Source organism: Triticum urartu, chromosome 4A, assembly GCF_056163025.1.
Source record: "Triticum urartu cultivar PI428250 chromosome 4A, HENAU_Tu73, whole genome shotgun sequence".
In the NCBI taxonomy this organism is placed as follows: domain Eukaryota; kingdom Viridiplantae; phylum Streptophyta; class Magnoliopsida; order Poales; family Poaceae; genus Triticum; species Triticum urartu.
The window spans coordinates 610411927-610435164 of record NC_141876.1 but is presented as its reverse complement, the minus strand read 5'-3'; the positions used below and the strand labels follow the sequence as shown (position 1 = coordinate 610435164).

The 23238-nt window shown below is 42.0% G+C and overlaps 1 pseudogene across 1 annotated transcript; it reads left to right on the top strand.

Moving 5' to 3' along the window:
- The first annotated feature begins 1790 nt into the window (after positions 1-1790).
- LOC125555004 (methyl-CpG-binding domain-containing protein 9-like) lies at positions 1791-21216 on the top strand (annotated as a pseudogene). The gene is made up of 10 exons (XR_015601840.1): positions 1791-2721; positions 14178-14260; positions 14564-14885; positions 15055-16185; positions 16297-16971; positions 17738-18031; positions 18696-19037; positions 19276-19371; positions 19504-20013; positions 20203-21216. The product of XR_015601840.1 is annotated as a methyl-CpG-binding domain-containing protein 9-like (transcript).
- The last annotated feature ends 2022 nt before the right edge of the window (positions 21217-23238 follow it).

Sequence of the window (23238 nt, the reverse complement as noted above, 5' to 3'; positions counted from 1 at the left end):
ACCGTGAGTACTCATCCAAAGTACTCACAAGGCTTAACAAGTCAAAAATGTCTCCACCTTTAGAGTTTTATTGGTGCAATTTTACGTCATACACAAGACATGTAAATAAAGAGATTTTCACATTTGCCTTGTTGGATAGTTTTGCCCTTAGTTTTAAACTATGTTCAGTTTGCCACTAAGCAATTATGCTTGGTTATACAAATGCCCCTTATGTTTAATTTCCATTTATCAAAGACGTTTCACTCTGACCGTACATGTCATGTTATTTAGGGAAAAACTGAGCACCTTTAAAAGTAGGGGCAAAACTGTCTGGTGTGCACTGGCTAAGGGCAGAAATGTAAAAATCCCTTAAATAAATACCTTAATATTTGGTTCTCATTTATAAGCGAAAAAGGGTATGCTTAGTGAAACCCACACATGTGCACTGAACCTCTTTTGGCGGTGTGTAAACCAACAGACAAACCCAACAAATGCCAACATATACAATACCAAAGTAAGTTGACATCAATCCTTATCATCATAAAATTACTTTTTAGAAAATCTGCAAGCCACTACTAAGGTAGACAATATCCGTCATTTTTTATATTTTTTATTTATAGCTTTGATATACTCTAATTCAAGTCACAAATAAAATGTCACAACTATAACAATCATTATCTGAGAAAGTCATTAGAACTACAAATGTGATCACATTAAGATAAGTTCATCAATTGAAGAAATATATGTAGTAAATAAAACAATGTAAACACACACACACACACACACACACACACACACACATGACCGATTTCAATATATTTCTCGTATTCTAGCAGAGCACACAATTAATACAATATTTTCCAAGATATATGTTAATAAATGGTTTCTATATATTTTCTATAATAGGACGACATTAATGAACGATTTCAATATATATCTCGTATTCCAGCAAAGTACGGAAATAATACAAGATTTTTCTATATATATATATAGTAGTAAGATAAATGCTAATAAATAAAGACATTAATGAATGATTTCGGTGTACATCTCGTATTACAGCAAAGCACGCAATTGAAAGTTGCTTTTGCATATGTTATCAGCCAGTACACTGAATGTGTTTTTGTCTCTGTGTACAACTGACTGTAGACGCAGCCAACATCGATCGACGGTAGAGCTCACGCCGTGTGTTGCGGGCCAACGCATCCCGTCGCCCCAGGCACGGCATTAATCACAGGCAGCCAATCTCCACCTATGCGTCTGCAGCCACTCGTCTGTCCATTCCAAAATATGTACTTATGATCAATTTTAATAGTATATTTCTCGTATTCCAGCAGAGCACACAAGTAATACAAGATTTCCCAAGATATATGATATATGTTAATAAATGCTTTCTATATATTTCGTATAATAAGAATACATTAATGAATGATTTCAATATATTTTTCGTATTCTAGCAAAGCACGGAACTATTACAAGAGTTTCCTATACATAATATATAGTAAGATAGAGGCTAATAAATAAAGATATTAATGAACGATTTTGGTGTATATCTCATATTTCCAGCAAAGCATGCAATTAAAAACTGCTTTTGCATACCTTAATTACCAGTACACTTAACGTGTTTTGTCTCTGCGTATAACCGACGGTGGACACAGCCAATACCAACTGATAGTACAGCACCGCTCCACTTTTTTTGGGGGGGGGAAAACAGCACCGCTCCACTGGTGAAAGAGCTGGCGTCACGGCCTCCACGCCATCCACGCAAAAAAAAAAAAAAACCGGCCTCCACGCCACTGCAACCCATCTCCCTAGGCACGGCATTGCTCACTGACAGCCCATCTCCACCTCGTCAGTTTCTTCTCCCCGGAATCCCTGCCTTGACCCCGCCCCGCTTCGCTCGTGCGCTTTTGCTTTACTTTCCTCCATCTCTCTCTAAGCTCCTCCTCCCTCCCTCCCCATTGCTATGCCCGGAATCGAACCGTAGCCTGAGCTTGACCGCGACCCTGATCCCCTGTTCGCCATGGATCGCCCGCCGCATCTCGACTTCGACCTCAACGAGCCGCCACCGCCGTCGCCCCCGCATGAGTTCGCTGCCCCCGTTGCTCCTCCTCCTCCGCCGCCGCCGCCACCCCAGTTCCCGCCTCCCGCCAACGTGCAGGCCCAGCTGCTGCTCCCGCACCAGGCCCGCGAGCTAGCGCTGGCGTACCACCGTGCGGAATCCTGGAGGTTAGCTGCTGCTACGGCCAGTGCGGCCGCGACCGCTGGCTCATCGCTGGAGGTTCCGCCGCCGCCGGTTCTCCGGTCGCCCACTTTTGCTCCTCCGCCGCTGCCGCTGCCGCCAGTTATCCAGTCGCCCACTTTTGCTCCTCCTCCGCCGCGGCCACACCAGCTCCCGCCTCCAGCCAACGTGCAGGCTCAGCTGCTGCTCGCGCACCAAGCCAGCGAGATAGCGCTGGCCTACCAGCGTGGGGAATGGTGGAGGTCGGCCATTGCGGCCACGACGGCAGGTCCGTCGGCGGGGGTGCCGCCTCCAGCGCCAGCGCAGCATGCAGGAGTAGCGGGGTGCGCGTCCTGCGGTCTCCCCGAGCTGCCAGGATCGACCATTATCTGCGACGCCTGCGAACGTGGGTTCCACCAAACCTGCGTCCAAGTCGTGTGGCGGCCTCCGGTGGCCGTGAACGAGGGCTGGATGTGCCCGGAATGTGCGATAGGAGCCGTCAACGCCCAAGACATCACCAGGCAGTTATGTCAGCTCCCTCTTGATCATTTCCTTATGGTTTTACATCTCTATTTGTTCAGCGAATTTTATATATAACTCTAAGAAGTGCGTAGATTATTGTTGCTCATGCCCTCAGGAAAATGGATGTATCTAGATCTAGTACGTAATTATTCCGAACGGAGTGAGTAATTTGCAGATGGTAATCGTGAGTCTAGTCGAGAACGTGACATGATGGTTATATCGATTGCAGATGTTTTTGGTTTGCTACTTCTTATGACTAATTACACACATGGACTTGCTGTCAACACAGCATATGAATTTGGTCTTTGGAATTTTCTGCTTTGCTTGACTGTCAATAACACTGTGTCATAAATGACTTGGTTTAAAATAAATGCTATAATTAGCAACCGGTAGCGGTGGCTTTCTAAAGCATTAGTAGTAAGAGTGCAGCATGCATGGTGTTGCATCCTCTTCTAATTTAGTGGCTACACCGCGAGTAATTCGTGGTTTTTGTATGTTTCTCCCTAATTTGGTACTGCAGCTAATTTGCTGCTGTCACCCTTTCGCGAAGGGCATGCGCAATGATAGTTTTATTTTGTTCTAGTTGTGGCACTAATTTGATTTGTGTTATTTCAAACAAAAAATATATACCGGAGAATTTTTTTTAGAACAATATACTGGAGAAGTATATACTATGCTAATGGAGTAGTTTTTTTAGGGGATTTTTTTTTTTTGAGGGGATGCTAATGGAGTAGTTGTAGCCTTGTACTAGCTAGATCTGTAGAAGCCCAACAAAGTTAACCAACCTCTCCAGTTGTGGCACTAATGGATTGTTGCGCTGTATACACAAGCCCAAAACAAGCCCATGTCTTATTTTTAGGCCAGCACCGTGAGTTTGACCTGGCCTACCATCGCCAGTTCAGAACTTCAGATCGATTCTGCGCTAGTCGATCGCCAGACGCCACAGAACGTACGCCATGGCAGCGAGTCCCGCCGTCTCAGCCCGTGTAGATCTTCCTGCGCGGTACCGATTGATGCGCCATCGAGTACACGAGCCCGGCGATCACTTGATTTATTCCTCCAGCAATCGAGTCGAAGGTATACCGCGCAGTTATTTTTCTTGTAGATTTGTGCATGACCTATAGTCTAATTAACGGGCTCACTTATGACGCAGGACAATTGATTAATTTACAAATTAGACGTGTCTTCTTTCTTTCTCCGATTTTGCTAAAGCACATCTAGATGTGCCTTAAGTATTGCACATCTAAATCCTATGTCAATGATTTTCATGGAGATTCATGTGGGTATTTTCCTTTTTTTTCTTTTTATGTTTGATTGAGTCACTTAGATATGCAATAACTAGACAGACCCCGAGAAAAAGTTAGATGTGTCTTTTAGTTTTGGGAGATGAGAGATGATTTATGACATTATTTGCTATAGCTACATAGTTCACCCAGATGATATCATCATACTGATTGATGAGTTTAATAGTTGTCGAGATAAATTTAATCCAATAGAAAATCAGAACTTTTGAGTTGAGACATCACCAGGCAGTTATCTCAGCTCCCTCTTGATAATGTCCTTATGATTTTAGATCTTATTTTGATCAGTGAATTTTATATATACTACCTATAAGAAGTAGGTAGATTGTTCTTCATGAAACGCCAGTAGTACTAATGGTGAGTCCTATCGAGAACGTGACATGATGTTTGGTTTGCTACTTGTTATGATTACACAGATGCACTTGCTATCAACATAGCATATGAATCTGGTGTGTTCTTTCGATTTTTCTGCTTTGCTTGACTGTTGATAACACTGAGACCTAAATGACTTGGTTTAAAATAAATGCTATAATTAGCAACTGGTAGCAGTGGCTTTCTAAAGCATTAGTGCGGCATCGTAGCAGTGGCTACTAAAATTATGTATTACACTGTAGTCATTTGTGGTTATTACATGTTTCCCCCTGATTTACTACAAAGAACATGGTATATGAGATATTGCAGCTAATTTAATGTTGTCACCCTTTCACGCAGTTAGGGCATGCGCAATGATAATTTTATTTTGTTCTAGTTGTGGCGCTAATTTGATTTGTGTTATTAGTTTATTGAAGTAGGACACCTGCATGTTTGGGTCTTGATACGTACATGCAGTTCAGCCTTAGGGAATTTTAAAATCACCATGACTTGCAATCTGTAGGAGAGAAATTTCTAGCTGTTCTTGTTTTCTTTCAATGTGAACGTATCTTATTGGTTTCTCTTGCATCGTTGTGTGATATTGTTGTCTCACATTTTCTTTATCCAAAATTCTAGTGTGGAAATTTGAACTAGTTCTCTTTAATGTATATCATGAACTCTTTTGTGGGTTCTCTTTCGGTCCATTAAGTTTGCGGTTAGGTATCACCTAGTATGTTCCAGTAAATTAATGAATCTACTGGGTTCACAAGAGAAGATTATTTGGATTGGTGTGATTAATTGGAGAATGGATCACTAGTAGTAGAGTAGAAGGAAATGAAGCATCGGCGACCAAGGTGTCTGGCTGCCGAGCTGCGGATGGAAATTAATCTAGAGAATGGTAGATAGGGATTCCATCATAACAATGGGCTAGCTTTATTGATTGATTAACGATAGTACAATGGACCGGAACAACTGGAAGGCCACCAACAAAGAAGATCCATGATAAAACCGGAAGTTACATCAATGTCCTTTTGATCTAATGTCTGATGTTTCTCCATGTCTTCGGTGACGAAACCCGCACAAGCCAGGCCAACCTTATAGGTTTTGCACAACCACATGAGTTGCCTAGCTCAAGTGGTGAGAACCTAATATGACCAAAAACCCCTTGCAAGGCAGGCTGCCAAACTGTTGCTCGGACATACAACTAGTAGAGAAGGCGCAAAGCCCAAATTAACGAGCATTGAGAATCACTAGCTCTATGAGGTAGATCACGATGGTCACACTAGGGCGAGGATGGAGTTGGGAGACCACCATGGGGCCACCACGACCAAACACAAGCCTAACAAAGAAGGCACCTAGACTCCTAGTAGCGAGATATTGATCCTTACTTCCTAAGGTTAAATCGATTGCGGATATTGAAATGGTGGATGATTCATCCAATGGCTAGGATTTCATCACGTCCATCTCATGTACAAGGGACATGTGAGCACAATATTATGCATACAACTTCTATGAAAGGCCCATCATGGAGAGAGATCAAGTATAGTGACTTGTGGTCAAATGCTTGTACCACCACTCTTGTTGACAAACCTTCCTCCACCATTACAATGTGTGTCTTCATCATTGTGTAAAGATTTTGCTCGATAAGGAAACCATGGTGGACGGTCGTTCCAACACCGGCACCACAATTGGGCTTCGTCATGGCTCTCCACCAGTGGTGCTACCCATGAGTAAGAATGGTTTCGACATGTTTGTTAGGCCCGTGGGTCAAGCTTAGTAGGAAGAATCTAGTGCCACCAATAGCAGTAGTTAGTGTTGACACTACCAAATGTGAATGATGGCATAGGCTTGCTCATGTATGGTAAGAGAGACAAAAAGATGGTGGGCAGAGTGCTGACATGGTCGATGTATGAATACATTCGTGTACCTCTGGGACCACCTACCCATAGAACTAGTTCTTTTGTATTTACATTACCCAGAAATCTTTTACAAGATTGAATTGTGTCTACGTTGTAGTTATGATTAGAATTTGTTGTGAGTAACAACATTGTGAATAGTATCCCTAAGCTCTCATGCACTACAATGTATGGGACATCAAACAAACATGTATTGCGTCTTTCTGCTAGCATCTGTGCCTAACCTCCATCGCCATGGCAATCTATTTCGGTGCCTCTTATGTATTTATCATCGCATCTTGTTTGCCTTCTTTCATCAAATTTAATATTACCGTCCTTGACCCCTCGACCTCGTTACCCATTCTTTAGCTAGATATCTAAAGGATCTTTTAGTTTGGCATGTCCATGGTTATTTGTTACCCCATCAAGTTCTTTTATTTCTCTTCAACTTCATCCAGAACCACACAAATCTTTTCAGTTTTCTTGTCTCCTTTAGACAGTAATTTCCTTGATTTGCCACAACCCTTCCTTATTTGACCAACTGCATTGAATCCTTTCCATTTCTTTCTTCCCTATGGCCCATCCTAATTGGATCGAGCATGGCCTAATTCCAATCTCTTCTCTCGATTGTGACTTGTTCTCGCCAATGTAACATTGCCCTTTTGGCATTAATCTATGACCTTCTATGCAGTCCGTGACCATTGCAGTGACTCAAAAATTGTCGACACCATGTTTGTACTTGCGGCTGCTATTGCTAGTTTTAACTATTTTCATTATTTTCCATTAACACGGGAACTCTTTCTAACACCATACTTGTAGATGGTCATTTGGTCTAACTCCTTATAACGATTTGATTTGAGATGTTAACCGATCTTTTTTCCGCCGTTCGACCAACTGTAAACATAGTTCTGATGTGAAATTGTAATCAATGTCGTGTCTGAACATTAAAGAGCTATTAGGTACTTTCTCAAGGCTTAGAGTAACAAACTCTCAAGGTTTAACACTGCTAATATATGATTGCCAGTGTCACATGTATTTTGTGAGTTTAGCCATCACAGAATTCAATGCATCTTCATAGAAGACTGAGTGAGACCTTCTACACAACAGAACGATGGTGATTCTCGGAGAGGAATGCCATGGTATCCCCTATGTATCAAATGGCATATGTGTAAACCCATATGTGATGATTTCGCCACAAAAAGGGAGTTACCTTAAGCCATGTAGGGGAGATGAACTAAGGAAGAGACATCATGTGAGCCATGTCATTAAGTAACCTCATATAGTGAGTCAGCGACCTAGATCCCAAAGAACTCCCATATTGCAAGATCTATGGGAATCCACAGGATTGAGGGTATACTCGGTTTGATCATGATCACATTTTTGCCATATTCTCTGGATTGAAAATTTTCCTATTTACCGATATCTTCATGGTGAACTTGCTAAGAGGCCTTTCCTACGTATGCAGAAGACCTATGCTTGAGAGGAAAACAATAAACGATGAAGTAAAATTATCTCCCAAGGATACATTCTCTTCTCTTGACTTGTGCCTCGTCCTATTCAAGGCACAACCAAGCAACTTCCTCTGTATACCATTTACCATGCCGTGAAAGAAATACATAATTTCCTTGTGCTCGCCATAGATTTTGCCACCAAGTCTCCTTGGGGCAAGTAGACGGCCAACAAGACCATACTCATCTGGGACACCTTCGAGAACATCAAATCTTCTAGAAGATGTCATGACCATATAGGAGGTTGTGGTGGAAACATTAGCCATGGTAAAGGAGCAATGGACGAGATTGTCTGATGTCGTGATGCCACCCTGCCAGACAACTAGACACCCTTGCCCACATTATGTCATTTGATCCTAGTTTTTTACTATTGGTTCCTTCGCCAAAGAGTAGGAAGTATGATATGATTTCATAATTAACTTCTTCACACCTTAGGGTGTTACTCGTTATCGGGCGACGTGGAGCATGATCCATGCCATGTAGCCTGCAAGTGCAGTGGATTTTATGGGATACTGCTCACACGAGGGTAGACTTGCAGTACCCTATTCCACATTATTTTATTGGATTCAGAAGCAGACAGGATAACACTAGGATGCAGATAGAAATACAGATGATGTCGGAGCTAGACTTGGCAAGGTAGTGTAATGCCTCATTCCGAGAATAGACACAAGTAAACGGGTAATACACACATGCGAAGAGTATTTAAATGCCGGACAAAATTACAAGAGTAAAGGGCATATAGAACTACAATGTGGTATATAACAACTAGAAGCACATAATAAACTCTAGAAGGCGGTAAACTTCCACAAGTAAAACACTAGGAGTCAACCACACCATGTCATAAATAAGTACCATCTGTATGACAAGTTTTTTTACTAAAGTTCTATAGAAGTCGAATTATCCTATTTAAGAGGGTTGGATAATCTCGCTAAAAAACTCAATAATCCTAATACCATGGGGTATTATGAATAATATATCTAGTGTCTCGGGTTCGGAGTCAAAGCGGATAGTTTATACATGTAAAAAATCTCTTACCATATCCTATCTATACAATGGATTCTGAAATGGTTCAGTTTGGTGATTATACAAATCACATTCCCCTCACATGTGGGTAACCACAATATCATCGGTTTAGGGAGTTTTACTCCGAAAGCCGCAACTCGTCTCCCTCATGATCTTTCTTTCTGGATTCTCTACTCGAGTTCCTCTCAATCTCCTCTCACCATCGCCTAGATTCGTAGTCATTGTCGTCTCTATCCAATCAGGTTCACTCGGCAGCTGCTCCTCTCAATCAGGCATGCTAGAAAGCCACGCTCATGTGCCGCCGGTCCTCCACCCCACCCGTGCCCTTTTGGCCTGCCCACACACTCCCATCAGTTGCATGTGGGTCTACAAGGTTTGGACTCGTTGTCATGGTTCTCCTAAGTGCTACAAGGCTCGTCTTATTTTCTGCATGGTAATACATGTCTCATTTATATCATAAAGATCATAGTACAAGCCACGCACATACTGAGTTAACAAAACTGAAAAGACAGCAAAACGATAGCCTTTGCACATAGGAACATCAACCAAGCAGTAAAAAATATAGACAAGACCGAATAATCCTCAGAGCTTGACACCAACGCCCATCATCGGCCTCTGGCACCACCACAGCAGCCACCAAAGGAAAACATGATAGATCACCTCCACACCCAAGCTTGACACAGCTCTGTCACTGATATGCAGCTTTGCGGACCTCCAAGGTTGAACGAATCAGACCAGGGTAACACACTGGACATGCTATTAAACTCAAAATCTGGCACCCCCACATGACTAAGACGTCATAGGAGGAAATCATACCTTCCATCCATGAAAAACGGACCCAGCACATGATTCACCATCTCCCGATGCCGCTGATGCAAACCACAATTTGCATCTTCTCCTGGACAACCTTCCAAGCTTTGCGCCGACGCTGGAGCAGACATCGTTGCAATCGCGGAGCTCGAGGGCACATGTCCACCACAAGGATGCTGCCGACGCCGCACCATCTTTGCTTGAATAGACTAGTTTCCAAATCCATCCCCAACCATAGAACCTTTGCCTCGTCAGGGTAGGATCTGAAGAATCTTTTTTCAACGCAGCCATCGCCGTCGCTGAAGCCAAGATGATGGAATATCCCAAAACCTAGGCTACTAATGGCTAAAATGTTCCACATGTGTGAATCCGTTGACCCCCTCACCACCAACGACCAAGGTCGTCGATGGAGGGGAGCCGTCAGAGGATGGTGGCGGAAGGAAGTGCTCCTAGCGGCGGCGGCGAGATCAAGGCTCGTCTTATTGCCCGTGGCTATCATCATGAGCTTGGTCATGACTATGGCGAGACATTTGCTCATGTGTCCCACATGACCACAGTTCGCACCCTTGTCATGGCTTCTATTCGCCACTAGTTTGTCTCTCCACTTGATGTCAAGAATGCTAATGAACGGCGAGTTGTGTGAGGTCTGTATACAACCACCATCAGTGTATTCTGTTCTTGACGACATGGTATGTCATCTTTGTCGCTCTCTTTATGGCTTTAAGCAAGCCCCTTGTGCTTGGTGTGAGCGTTTCGCCTCACTAGTCACTACTACTTGTTTCTCCGTGAATTCTCATGATCCTGCACTTTTTTCCACCTTCCATCTCATGTCATCAACTGCAACCAACCCCTAGGATTGAGGGATCCTTGGTTAGCTGCCTAATTATCTTTTATATGTTTTGTAGACTAATATATTTCCAAGTTAGGTTGTCGACGACGCCACAATATTGATCCATGTACAATTTGTTTGACGGCTAAAAGTGAAGGTTGACTACATTCAATGGTGACAAAGTAGGATGTTGGAACAGTGGGAGGCCCTTCCATCATTATTAGTGGCACTGTTGTTACCCTCGGTTGGTGGCGTGGTAGCCCAAGTCCTCCCTCTCTTTCTCCACCTCGAAAGCCCTCGCCAAACGTTGATGCTCAATGGAGAAGATGATTCGCATCTAAAGAGTCATAGCCGGCATTATGGTATTGTGGCAACGAACAATACAAAATTTGGCATCTACGGTGCTAATCGCATAATAGCGCGCTATTTCTGCGCTAAAAGTTGTAGTGTTATAGCGTTGTAGCGTCATGCAAAAATCTGAAACAGAGAAAACAACAACCCAGCGGCCCAAAAACACCCCTCGGCTGGTGACAGCCCATACCCCTCTCATTCTTAGTGTCAGACCTAACCAACGAGGCAATAATACCCTAGTTCGCATTCCCCCTTCCCAGTTCCCACCCGAGCTTTGAGCGACGGCGGCAGCGTCTTCTCGTGAGGGGCTACGGCGGTAGCTATCTCCAACTCGACTCCAGCCAACACAGGAAGGGGTTATGTCAGCCACGCCAGTCAGCCACCAGGTAACACTTTCCTCTACTGCTTCCACTTTTCCACCTCGCTGAGCTCCTCCTGCATGTTGTTGGTTGCTCATGGGCATGCTCCTCCTCCTCTTGCTGCTCCTATCCGCTGCTGCAGCTGTTTCTTGGGGTTGGAGACGAGGGGGTGTGGCCGTGGAGATGGGGAGCACGCGGTGCAGGGACGTCGGAGCCAATGAATCCTAGGCTGGGCTTGGCTGCCGGCTCGACGAATCGAGCGGGTGTCGTGGTCGCTTCCGATCTGTAGGTGATGGAGAGGAAGTAGGGAAGAGAGAGGGGGGGGGGGGGGGGGGGGGTCAAACTTCAGTTTAAAATTGGATCGCTAGCACTGGCTGACTTTGTGCTTCCAGTCAAATATATTGTGCCTCATATTTGAAATTTTTGGGATATATATATATCATTTTTATGCAAAATGCCGTTTTCAAATATAGCACGCTATAATCTGGAGAAGGGCGGTGCTAAATCTTGTAGCGCGCTATTTTTTTTCATTGGACTATGGTCATTTTTGGCTGACCGTTCAATAGAGGGTCAACTTTATGAATTCTCACTATAGAAACTGCCTTTTCTGGATCCGAATTTGTTCTGGGGTGAAAAAATCATACTACACTGGATTCTGCTGGATATTGAAATGCCTTCTTGAATGGCTCACTACTGGATCTGACTTTGGATCGCTCGGATAGTATCCTTCCTGTTTCCAGTCCTGTGCCCAGAGAGTTCTGTGGGGATGGAGTTGGGCATCCAGTAAAATTGGGCTCTCTACATGACCGGCTTTGCTTTTTTCTGCTGTTTAATTCTTGTGGAGAAGTGTATAATGCAGTATCTCTCCAAAGTAGTTCCTAATATGAATTGGCGAACATCAATTGCATGGACCACGCCATGCTCTCTGCTGTTCCTCAGCCTATTGCAGTCATGCTTTCCTCGATTCTGGTGTGTGTGGGGGGGGGGGGGGGGCAAATTTGAGTGCCAGCATGGGCACCAAATGTAACGTGACTCCGCCGGGGTCACAATTTCAGGATTTCTGAAGAACATGCGGCTTGGTGGTACTATGAAATTTTCGTGACTGTTTTTATTGTCAAATTGGAGCATGCACTTTGATAACAAAACTTTAGCTCCTGAAGGACGTTTTGCATTATGAATTCATATTTCAAATACTAGTATGGAAATTTCTTTTGGGTCTGATATTACCATGATTTCCTTTCTCACTGAAAACTGTTGGGTTTCCTAGCCAGGCTTGTTAATCCTGGGGTCTGCCCCTGTGTATTTTATAATCTTGGAATATTACAACCATGTGCACATCCTTAGTGAGGAATAAAGATGTTGAATAAAAGTAAAAATAGGCATGCATAAATTATGAAACATATTTCTGTTAAGGTAGAAGGGGCATCCATTAACCAAGTTATGTATTGAAAACCCACTAATAATCTATTCTATTCTTCTTTTAACGTGACAACTCTCACATGGCTGCAAATTTTCCTGATCAGTTCATATGCATTTTACCCAACTGTTAGCAAATGATGCCTTTCCATTATTAAAGCATTTCAATATCATATACATCATATAAGATTATGCAAGCATTTGTGAAAACATGCACTGCTTAGTGATTCTGACCTGACCTGAAGTGTAGGTTACAGTGCACTGATGTTATGGTTTTAGTCCTTTCCTATTCTGGTTGTGTTATTCCATAAATATTGAAAGGATGGTCTCCTTTCGAGACTGGATCATGGTCACGTGTCAGACTACTTGGTTCTTATATTTTGAAAAGATATATTTCACACTAAATTTATAGAAAAAGAATGCCGTTCGGAAAGTAACGTTCTATGCTTTCGATCATCAATCCTCACACATGCCCTTTTGTGCAATTTCTTGTCTACTTATTTTTGATATCACATTTAGATCCACATAAAGAGAATGGCTTATGTACTTACAAAAATCGCTCAACCAGGTGTCCCTGTACCAAATTTTTCTACTTTATTTTTATATGTATATACAGACATGTCTTTCTCCTTGGAGGAGGTGTGTGGGGAGGGGGGGGGGGGGGTTGCGGAGGGCTCTGAGTTCTAGAATTTTGAACTTTTGGAATTTTGTTAAGTGTTATACCTGCATCAGACCATGCCTACACTGAAGTTGCTAACAAACATCAAAGTTTGCTTTATTTATTCCTGGCTATTAAGTCTGGTACATGCATAGATTCTGTACAATTTCCCCACCTTGTTTGGTCTATTTTGATGGTAAAATTCTAGTCACATATTATTTGGTGAACCTTTCTCTTGAGTTCATGAACAAAATTGCCCCAGTGTTCATTGTTTCCTTTAGCAGATCTTTTGATCTTCTTAAATCCACATGACGGTTGTGAAACTGCTGCAGCCGACTACATAACTGCAGTATAACTTCAAAATCAAACATGATTTGAAGCTAACTATTTCTATTTTGAGTCCACCGTCATTCTGTACAATGTTTAGTTATGTTGATGATTGTTATTCTGTACCTTTAGTGATTATTATGGAGTTCAATTTTCCTAATCGAGTTGTCTTTGCATATCAGTGTGTTAAGAAGCTTATAACCATAGCAGTTGAATAGGTCATTATTGTCCTTTCATTGTTTTAGACTACTTTTATGTGCTATGCTGAAGAGAATAAGCGCTGAAAGTGTGCTTGCATTTTCTATAGCTGGTTCTTTGTGTTACAGAGCAGTGCTTTCATTATTGTACATGATGCTCGCTGTTTAATTGTCAAATGGTTATTGTTTTGACTACTCTTGAAAGATCGGTTCGAAGGAAAAAACTTCTGATTTGTTCTGCTTTTAGCAAAGAAAAGTGAAACTACAAGTAACTTGTGGCAGCTATTTAGTGATAAACTTTATAAACTGGACTGTTTTGGGGTGCTCTGACATAATAATGTCAGAAATGTTATAGGAAGTTTTTTAATAACCTTTGTTGCACAGGCATTATCATCACAGGAGAGTTAATATTTTGTTTTGGTCCTCCTCGCAGAGTAAGTGTTGCTGGAGCTCATTTGACTGAATTGGCTACTCCACTTTTTGAGGGGCTACAGTTGAATAATACAACTCCTTTTGGTAAGGATATTATAGCAATCATATGTACTGCAAGCGAGATTTATTTGCTTTTTGTTGGATATTTTCCACGCCTTTATGCACTGTAACTTTTTAGACAGCAATTGGTTGTCCTAAGCATCACGATCAACTTCTGCTTGCCGCGTATTATGTGTTTATCCATAAACGGAAATTTAATTCCAGTTCCAAAAAATTATGGTTCCTGCTACCGTTTTGAAGTTATAGCCGTCTGGTCTCTAAAGTAACTATTGACCGTCATTGGTGGTGCATCTTATAATAATCCATTTCTGGCTATCATGTTTGCAGATGGGAATCAGTTTATGCCAGCATTTGGTCTTCCTCATTGTTTTAACATGAGACAACAATTTCCTCCTGTGGATCAAAATTTCATTGCTGATGGAAACATAGAACAGAGCTCAAATCATACATGCTGCAGGAGAAGAGATTTTCCACAAAAATCAGCATTTCGCAAGTTTTCTGAGAAGCACGAGTTTGGAAGTTCCAGTACTTCTATGGAGCCATCATTTTTTAAGAAAGCAACAGACTCGAGTCGTAAAGAAGAAAGAAATCCACCAAAGCCTCCAAAATTCTTGCAGAAAATTGCAACCGTCAAGCGCATCATGGCAGTGTGAGTATCTCATTACCTGTTTCAGATTCCGTTTCTTCATTCAGTGTCCATTTTAGATGTTCTTGTTTCCCACTGCTACAGCCTTTGTATTCTTATACTGCAGTTATTTTATCTTACGTCACTTTGGCGCTGATTTTGATAACACTGATTTTTTGTGTTGTTACTCTAGGTTGGCATACCTGTTCAATATCAAGATTTCTTTATAACTAGCTTGGGAGAGATCGATAAACAGGCAAGCTACCACAATTGCCATCAGATATGGCCAGTGGGTTTTACATCTTACTGGCATGATAGAGTCACTGGTTCACTGTTTGAGTGTGAGGTGTGTGAATGTGATGGCCGGAGTTCTGCGCCTTTGTTTAAGGTCAGAAGGTTACCATGTTCAGTGTTCCCCCTTCCAGAAGCCTCCACCATTCTCTTTCAGAATGGTGCAAGAAAGGCCGCTGAAACAAAGGAAAGTAGCAGTTTTATTGGATATACTGCTAATGATATGGATGATGATATTTATATGATGGTGGATACGCCCTCTGAGACCAAACAAGATTTCTTATCAATTTTTACCAGTGATATGGAGGATCAAAGGACTTCTTTGTGTTGCAATGATGTACAGAGCTCAAATATGATGTCACAAATACTACCATCAAATTCTGAGAATGTTCCACCAGGTAAAGAAGCCAGTATTAATGACCAAATTGGTGAGTTTACATTTAAGGGAACATCGCCCTCTTCAGTATGGGGGATGATTTCTTCTGCTATGGTGGAAGCATGTGAAAAAATGTATAAGGAACATGGGCATCTGGTATTCTCATGCACACACAACAGTGAAAATCATTTATTAAACAAGGGGAGTGGATGTCAGAACTTTGATGGTCCTTACGCTCCCTTAACTAGATTTTGCTCATCCAATGGCCCCAGTATACCACGAGTTACAGAAAAGAAGAATGATGTGGAATCTACTTATACATTACTGAAGAATTGGCTATACCATGATAGAATTGGGCTTGACTTGGAATTTGTTCAAGAAATTGTGGAGTCCCTTCCTAGATCCAGGTCTTGCATAAACTACCAGTTCTTGTGCAATAGGACAGAATTTCATTCTTCTGTGACAGTTGCAAGTGGTTTACTTTTATCTGTGCATAAAGATGGTCAAAGTAATGGAGATACACCATATGGTAGACATGGTGCGGTGACTGGGCTACATGATGATGCTCAGCCCAGCGGTTCTAGCATCCGCAAGCTACCTCCGGGACATCCTATTAGCCATAAGCTTCAACCGGAATCGGCGGCAGATGTTTTCCAGGTAGCTCTTTACATATCTGTTACTGTTTCTGCTATTTGAAGAAACACATCTTTACAAAGTTGTGCATTTCCTTTTTATTCTTGCATCCATCTCATTGAAATTTTCTTGCAGATATGGGAGTTCTTGGGGCGCTTTGCTGAAATCATTGATCTCAAAGAAGTGCCTTCATATGAACAATTAGAAGATGAACTTGCTGACCCATGGCCAACTTGTGCAAGTCAGAAAGAAACACTGTCAAAGGGCATTCAACAATGTAGGGATTACTCTTCACCAATGAATTCCCCTGCTAATGCTTTTATATCACATTCAAATAGTGAATCTGGTCTCTCCAATAATGAAGAGATTGTGTCTGTATTTATTCCTGTTGAAACTTCCTCTATGAAGGAAGCTCGTCTAGATAAATTGGCAGCCCAGACACTTGGGAGGTGCACTGGTAGAGTATTGCCCAGGGTTCATCTTGCACTCATTAAGGTTCTTTTTGGTGAGGTATTATCAAAGCTCAGCATTGACCCCAAAGAATCAAAACCCAGGCGCGGGAGAAAGAAGGACACTGAGAGCCATGTTTCAACAAAGGAATTTAACTTTGATATGCTAACTGCTAACAAGTTGACTTGGCCAGAGTTGGCTAGAAGGTATATGTTAGCTATTTCTTCCATAAATGGGTGCATGGATGTGTATGATATTTCCAGTCGAGAAGGGATGAAGCTATTCCGCTGCCTACACGGTGATGGTGGCATACTGTGCGGAGCAGTACCTGGGGTTGCCGGCATGGAGAAGGATGCCCGTGTAAGCATTTTACTTCTACAATTAGCTGAACCTTGTGATTCATTTGGATCGTTCTTCCTTTCCTTCTTCAATCAGACATGAGCTGTAGTATTTGCTATCTGTTTTTAGATTCTTTCTTCTACTTTTTATTTCTATTTATTAATATTAATTTTTGCTTTGATTGCAACCCTGTACAATTATATTATACACATTAACTCTTCATAATAGTATGTTTCTATGTTGTTTCTATGAGGGACATAAGACATATCCATGTTTTATCCTGCTTAGGAAAAAACCTTGTTTTTTTGGGTTACCTGTCACCATCAGTCTCGCTTTCTGTTTTTTAGGGTAAAACAACAGGGAATACCATTACTCTGTATATATATATATATATATATATATATATATATATATATATATATATATATATATATTATAGTAATAATAAAAAGAGGTATGTACTATCCTAGCAAGGCGAATATAATCAGTTAAGAGACTGTGAGACAAGATTTTCCACCAGTTTGTTTCTTTCTATAATTTCTTTCTATGATTCTATCTATGGAGACAAGATATCTTGACTACATTGATTCCTTGTCCAGCTGTGTGATATTTTGAAAATATCAAATATAATTTATAAGGATGCTGCGTTACGTTTGTTGTATGATTTATCTATAGTTTTTTGTTCGCCCACTAAGAGATATTATAAATTTCCTGTGTTCTTATTTTAGACGATTGTAAATTTTATGTGTATTTTTGCTGCACTGTACTTATTGTATTGTATTTTCAGCTGCTTCTGGAGGCGGAGAATTTGATATGCAGCTCTCTATCAACAGAAGGAAACAAGGTTTATATGATGGATTACAAGTATTCTGCTGAGGTGCCTATTGCTGATAATAGAACATTTCCAGATTGGGCAGAAGCACTAGAGCCTGTGAGAAAATTACCGACAAATGTGGGAACGAGAATTAGAAATTGTGTTTATCAAGCTTTGGACCGAAAACCACCAGAATGGGCAAGGAAAATTTTGGAACATTCGGTAAGTAAAGAGGTCTACAAGGCTAATGCATCTGGACGAACCAAGGTTAGTAATGCTCCTGCAGGCTGAAGTCATTGTATTATTGCTGTTCCAGACTGCGTTTAATTTCCTTTTTCTGGCTTTAACCTGCTCTCAGGCCCTTATAAAACCCTTTTTATTGATAGATCGAGCTGCAATACTTATGGTGTTTTTCTCGTAAAGAGTAACGAGTTGCAAAAATAAAAGTATGAGTTTGTATTAGTTTATGTTTTAGTACCATTTGTTGTGTGGGTTGCGCTCTAGATTAGAACTCCTCATGTATTTTGCCCTTAGCCGGCAATACAAATGCATAAATTCCATTTTCTAGTTCCCCTAACACTTCTTTTGTTTTACTATTTTACGAGATGAAGTATTGTATCCCATTAAAAGGATGACAGAATGGTTGCAGAATGATGTATTTTGTATTTACATGTTTTTTATTATATAGCCTGAGCAGAAAACTTTGGTTAACATGAACTTGCTGTCAGCATCGCATTTTAACCAAAGTTTTACTATACACTATATAGCTGCCAGAAGAGGAGTCAGCACGGCCAAGCTTATGTTGTATTTGACTTATTCTTTGCCATAGCACGGCCAAGCTTAGTCAGTGCATAGCACGGCCAAGCTTAATTTGAGGACCCTTGTGACTATTTGGAAAATACACTAAAAGATTCTTTTTTTCTTGTTGCAGAAAGCTGTTTTATCTGTGTTGTCAGAGGCATGCCGTGTAACAGTGCCACAAAAAACTGAAAACCCAAGAAATGAAAGGAAAACTATTTCCATCTCAGAGGTCATCTTGAAGAAGTGTTGTATTGCTCTGCGCCGTGCCATTTCCTCAGATCAATATAAGCTTTTGGGGAATCTTCTTGGAAGTATTATAGTGAACTCTAATGAGTATATATATGAGGATGAAGGCATCCTTGGATTTTCTGGTATGGTGCCACGCCCTTTGGACTTCCGCACAATTGACATAAGGTTGGCTATGGGAGCTTATTGTGGATCTTGGGAGACCTTTTTTGAGGATGTGCAAGAGGTGCGTTTTTCTTTAACACCCTTTTTTTATTATGCCATGGTCACGCATGGGATATTTTCTCAGATTTTCCATGGATGGCTTCATGTGCCTGCAAATACTCCTGTTGCGTTAGCTTGTGCTAACTGTTGATCAGCAAAGGAGTTATAACAGACAGTGTGCCGAAACTAGAAAATCAAGCTGACAGTTAGTTTGTGCACAAACTAGAAAATTTGCTGATCTTCTATGTGTTTACCTGCAGGTAATCCGTAATCTGCACACTGCATGTGCAGATCGAATAGATATAGTGAAAATGGTTCTGGAATTCTCTAAGAGTGTTGAATTGCATAAGACAGAGGTGTGTTATCCCTTTCTGTATTGTAGTTTACTATGCTGATTTGAGTATATATTAGCTTACTGTTAAATTTTCTGTTTACTAAGTTATATATATTACCAATGATTTTAGTAAACCTTTTGGCTTTCTGTGCAGGTGCTCGACCTTGTTCAGAAATTTGATTGCTTCCTGTCTAGGGAGAATACTGGTTCAGAAATCCATGAGGAGCTACAGGATATTCTGACTGCAACAGCCAAATTACCTAAAGCTCCATGGGAGTATGGTATTTGCAAAGTGTGTGGCATTGATAGAGACGATCACATTGTTCTCTTGTGTGATGGCTGCGACGATGAGTACCATACTTATTGCCTGAATCCACCACTAACTCGAATACCACGAGGAGACTGGTTCTGCCCATCGTGCATGTTAAAGCTAGAGAGATCACATCTTGACCAGGGTGCTCATGATCTTAAACGACAACGAGAAGGAGCAGAGTCTCATGCAGTTCACGGCAAACCATCGTGCATCTCAGCTCAAAGGAAATCACATCTTGACCAGGGAGTTCAGGATTTGAAACCACAACGGAAAGGACCCTATCATGACATGCTTATTAAGTTAGCTGCAGCAGTGGCAGAAAAAGAGTACTGGGAGCTCAGCACACAAGAGGTATGGTTTTCTCTTCTATGGTTCTTTGTGTATTGCACATTTCGCTATACTCCTTTATATGATTTTACCTTGGCCAAATCATCTTTTCTCTATTATCTTACGGTATACCTGATAATTTCTCTGTGTGCTAATTTTCATAGTGGACAAAGTGACAATCTACATTGTCTAACATTTATCTTCAAAATGCAGAGAATAGATATGCTGAAATTTCTTTGTGATGAAATGCTCAACACAGTCCTGATAAGAGAACATATAGAAAAATGTCCAGATAAGTTCAATGATCTCCAGAAGAAGTTTTATGCTTTGAATTTTGAATTGAAGGGTTTGAAAGATAAGGAGGAAATGAGGAATTCATATGGTGAAATGGATACTTTATCGGACCAGATTTCAAAAGTGCAGGAGTCAATTGGCACAGTAGAGTCAGAGCTTAATATGGCATCCTTGAGAAGAGATTTTCTGGGAAAGGATTCCTTGGGTCGACTGTACTGGGTTTTAGGACGATCTGGTAAACGTCCTTTGTTGGTCGTTGATGGAAGCATGCTGATAAGCAAGGAGAGGGACCCACCATCTACTTCTGATTGTAAAGGATGGAATTCTGCATCTGTTGTCATTTATGAATCGGATGAAGAAATCCGTAGCCTTGTTGACTGGCTAAGGGAATACGATCCAAGGGAGAAGGAGCTGAAACGTTGTATCCAGCAGTGGCAGTGGCAGCGGCAGAGGCATCTTCATCACCAGCTGGGTAATTTTGTTCCCAGTGATCCTCCAGTATCATCCCAGGGGTCCCGAACAGCAGCGAGCAGCAGCTTATGGAAGTTCCCAGTACCAAGGCTGCAGCAATTTTGGGGAAAACATGCCGCTGCGACTGCTTAGAGCCTATATGGCCTGCTCAACACCACTGCACAGGATGTCATGAGACTTACTTCACGTCAATGGAGTATGAAGATCATGCTGGAAAGTGCAATGGACATGTCAACAAGGAGAAGGATTCTGTTCATCCTAGCTCCACCTCTGGGTCCACAAAACTGATGAAGTCATGCCCATATGACTTTGAAGAGATTTGCGAAAATTTGCCACCAATAATTCAAACAAGGAGATAGTGAAGGATATTGGACTTATTGGATCAAACGGAGTTCCATCTTTTGTCCCTTCACGTGCAGCTTTTATTGATCCTCCAGTCATTCTGAATAAAAACAAAAAGCAAGATGACATCCCAAATGATGATTGGGTTTCCAGCTCCTTAGAGGAATGCCAGGCAATGCCTGCACAAAAGTTAGGGCCTGAGGGGTCTAATTCTGCTCAAAATTGTCCTGCAGCTAGTACTTCCTGTGATGAAAATGTGTCAAAATCTAAGGAACCAGCCCCTGATACTGATACTACTTCCTGTGAGGAAGCAGCATCTTCTGCAACAGACAAGCCAACAACAAGATTGCTAGCTGTTAACGGTGGCTTGGTTCCGGAGTCATCACTGAGGCCTGTTACAGGAAGAAACTCTCATATCCTGAAGCAACAAAAGATAAATTTGCTTGATATAGATGCAGCGTTGCCAGAGGAAGCTTTGAGATCCTCAAAGTCTCAACAAATGCGAAGGCGTTCATGGCGTGCTTTCGTCAAGCATGCAGAATCAATATCCGAGGTGACTTCATCATCTATTTATTCACCTTAATTTGTGCCACACAAAATATATATATTAAAAGCTCTCTAACATCATCATTTCCATACAAAATAAATGCTTGAGAGGGCTGTTATTAGCCACTGCACTGATTAATCGTATCTATTCTGTGCCTCTTCCAGATGGTACTGGCGACCAGCATGTTGGAGAGAGTGATAAAATCCGAGTTCCTGAAGAATGATTGGTGGTACTGGTCCTCCTTTACAGTAGCCATGAATACCTCAACTGTATCCTCGCTCGCTCTCAGGATCTACACTCTCGACAACTGTATCATGTACACCAAGCAGACTAACACTGTGCCACCGGCTGACAGTACAAAGGTTGTGAACAAGGGGAGGAAGGGGAAAGAGCCAGAACCATCAGCGTCGTAATTTGCGCCGCTCGATCTATTGTATACCCCAAACTTAGATGTTCCGCAGACAGTTCAACAACTATGTGACGCTGTGATGACAGAGTTGGTACTATAGACAGTCTTTGGTTATTATGTGGTCCCTTGAGGCTTTAGGGCTAGCTTTGATTCTGGTGTTCCTGCAAGGGTGCAACCTTGACCATTCGTTTTAAAAAGTCAAATTTACCAGACTACTAGTAAGATACCCGTGCTACTACGCTACTGAATCACATTCAGAAAATGGAATAACATAAGTACAAAGTAAAATGTAGTACTGAGATTTTCGTTTGAGAGAAGGTTAGGATGTAAGCACATCAAAAAAGAGTACAAAATGTATAATGACGCTACAAATACCACAAATTTAAATGGGGCCACACACCTGCTGCATTATAATTACATCCAGCTTTAGCAAACACATGTGCAAAACTATTACTCCTGCTAGCAAACAATGGAGCAGGCATTTCCAGATTCGCAGCAGTGCCCTACAATGGCAGGTGGCCGTGTGCGCCAGTGTGGAGGAGACCCAACTGGCGATGGCAGCAACAACCAGAGAGGATGACCTCTGAGACGAACCGGTGATGGGGTGAGAATTTTGTTGTCGACAGGTGCGGCGTCGTAGAGGAGGAACGACAGACGATGGAAGCGACGGCACAAAAGAGAGCACAGGAGATGCTGGATAAAGTGAGGAGTTGGACAACGGATGATGGAGATCGTCGGAGGAGGACCTCTGTCGGGTGACCGCTGCCGAGGGAGAGAAAAAGGCAAGCAGAGGAGAGGTTCACTGACTGTGGAGTATATTGAAGCAGCCATGGAGTGATGTTGATTCAAAAATTGTACTCTGGTGGGCTGCAATTGGAGAGGAGAGGCGGCTGCTGCTTGCTGGACTGTGATTGGGGAGCCATTAGGGAAGAAACGACAATGGCCAAGAGTGGCGGCAGCATGGTGGAGGTCGTAAGCAAAAGAACTTTTTTCCCCAAAAACTTAGCCGATAGGATATGTTGAACGACATCGGAGATTGCTTGCTAGCTTGCTGCTAGCACGTTGACGAGGTTACCGCCCCAGAAGTAGTTGAAGCACTGGTGCTACGTGCGGTGGCTCTCACCCGCCAGGAAGGCTTTTCAAGGGCCGTTTTCCAGTCAGACTGTTTATCCGTTATCCAGATATA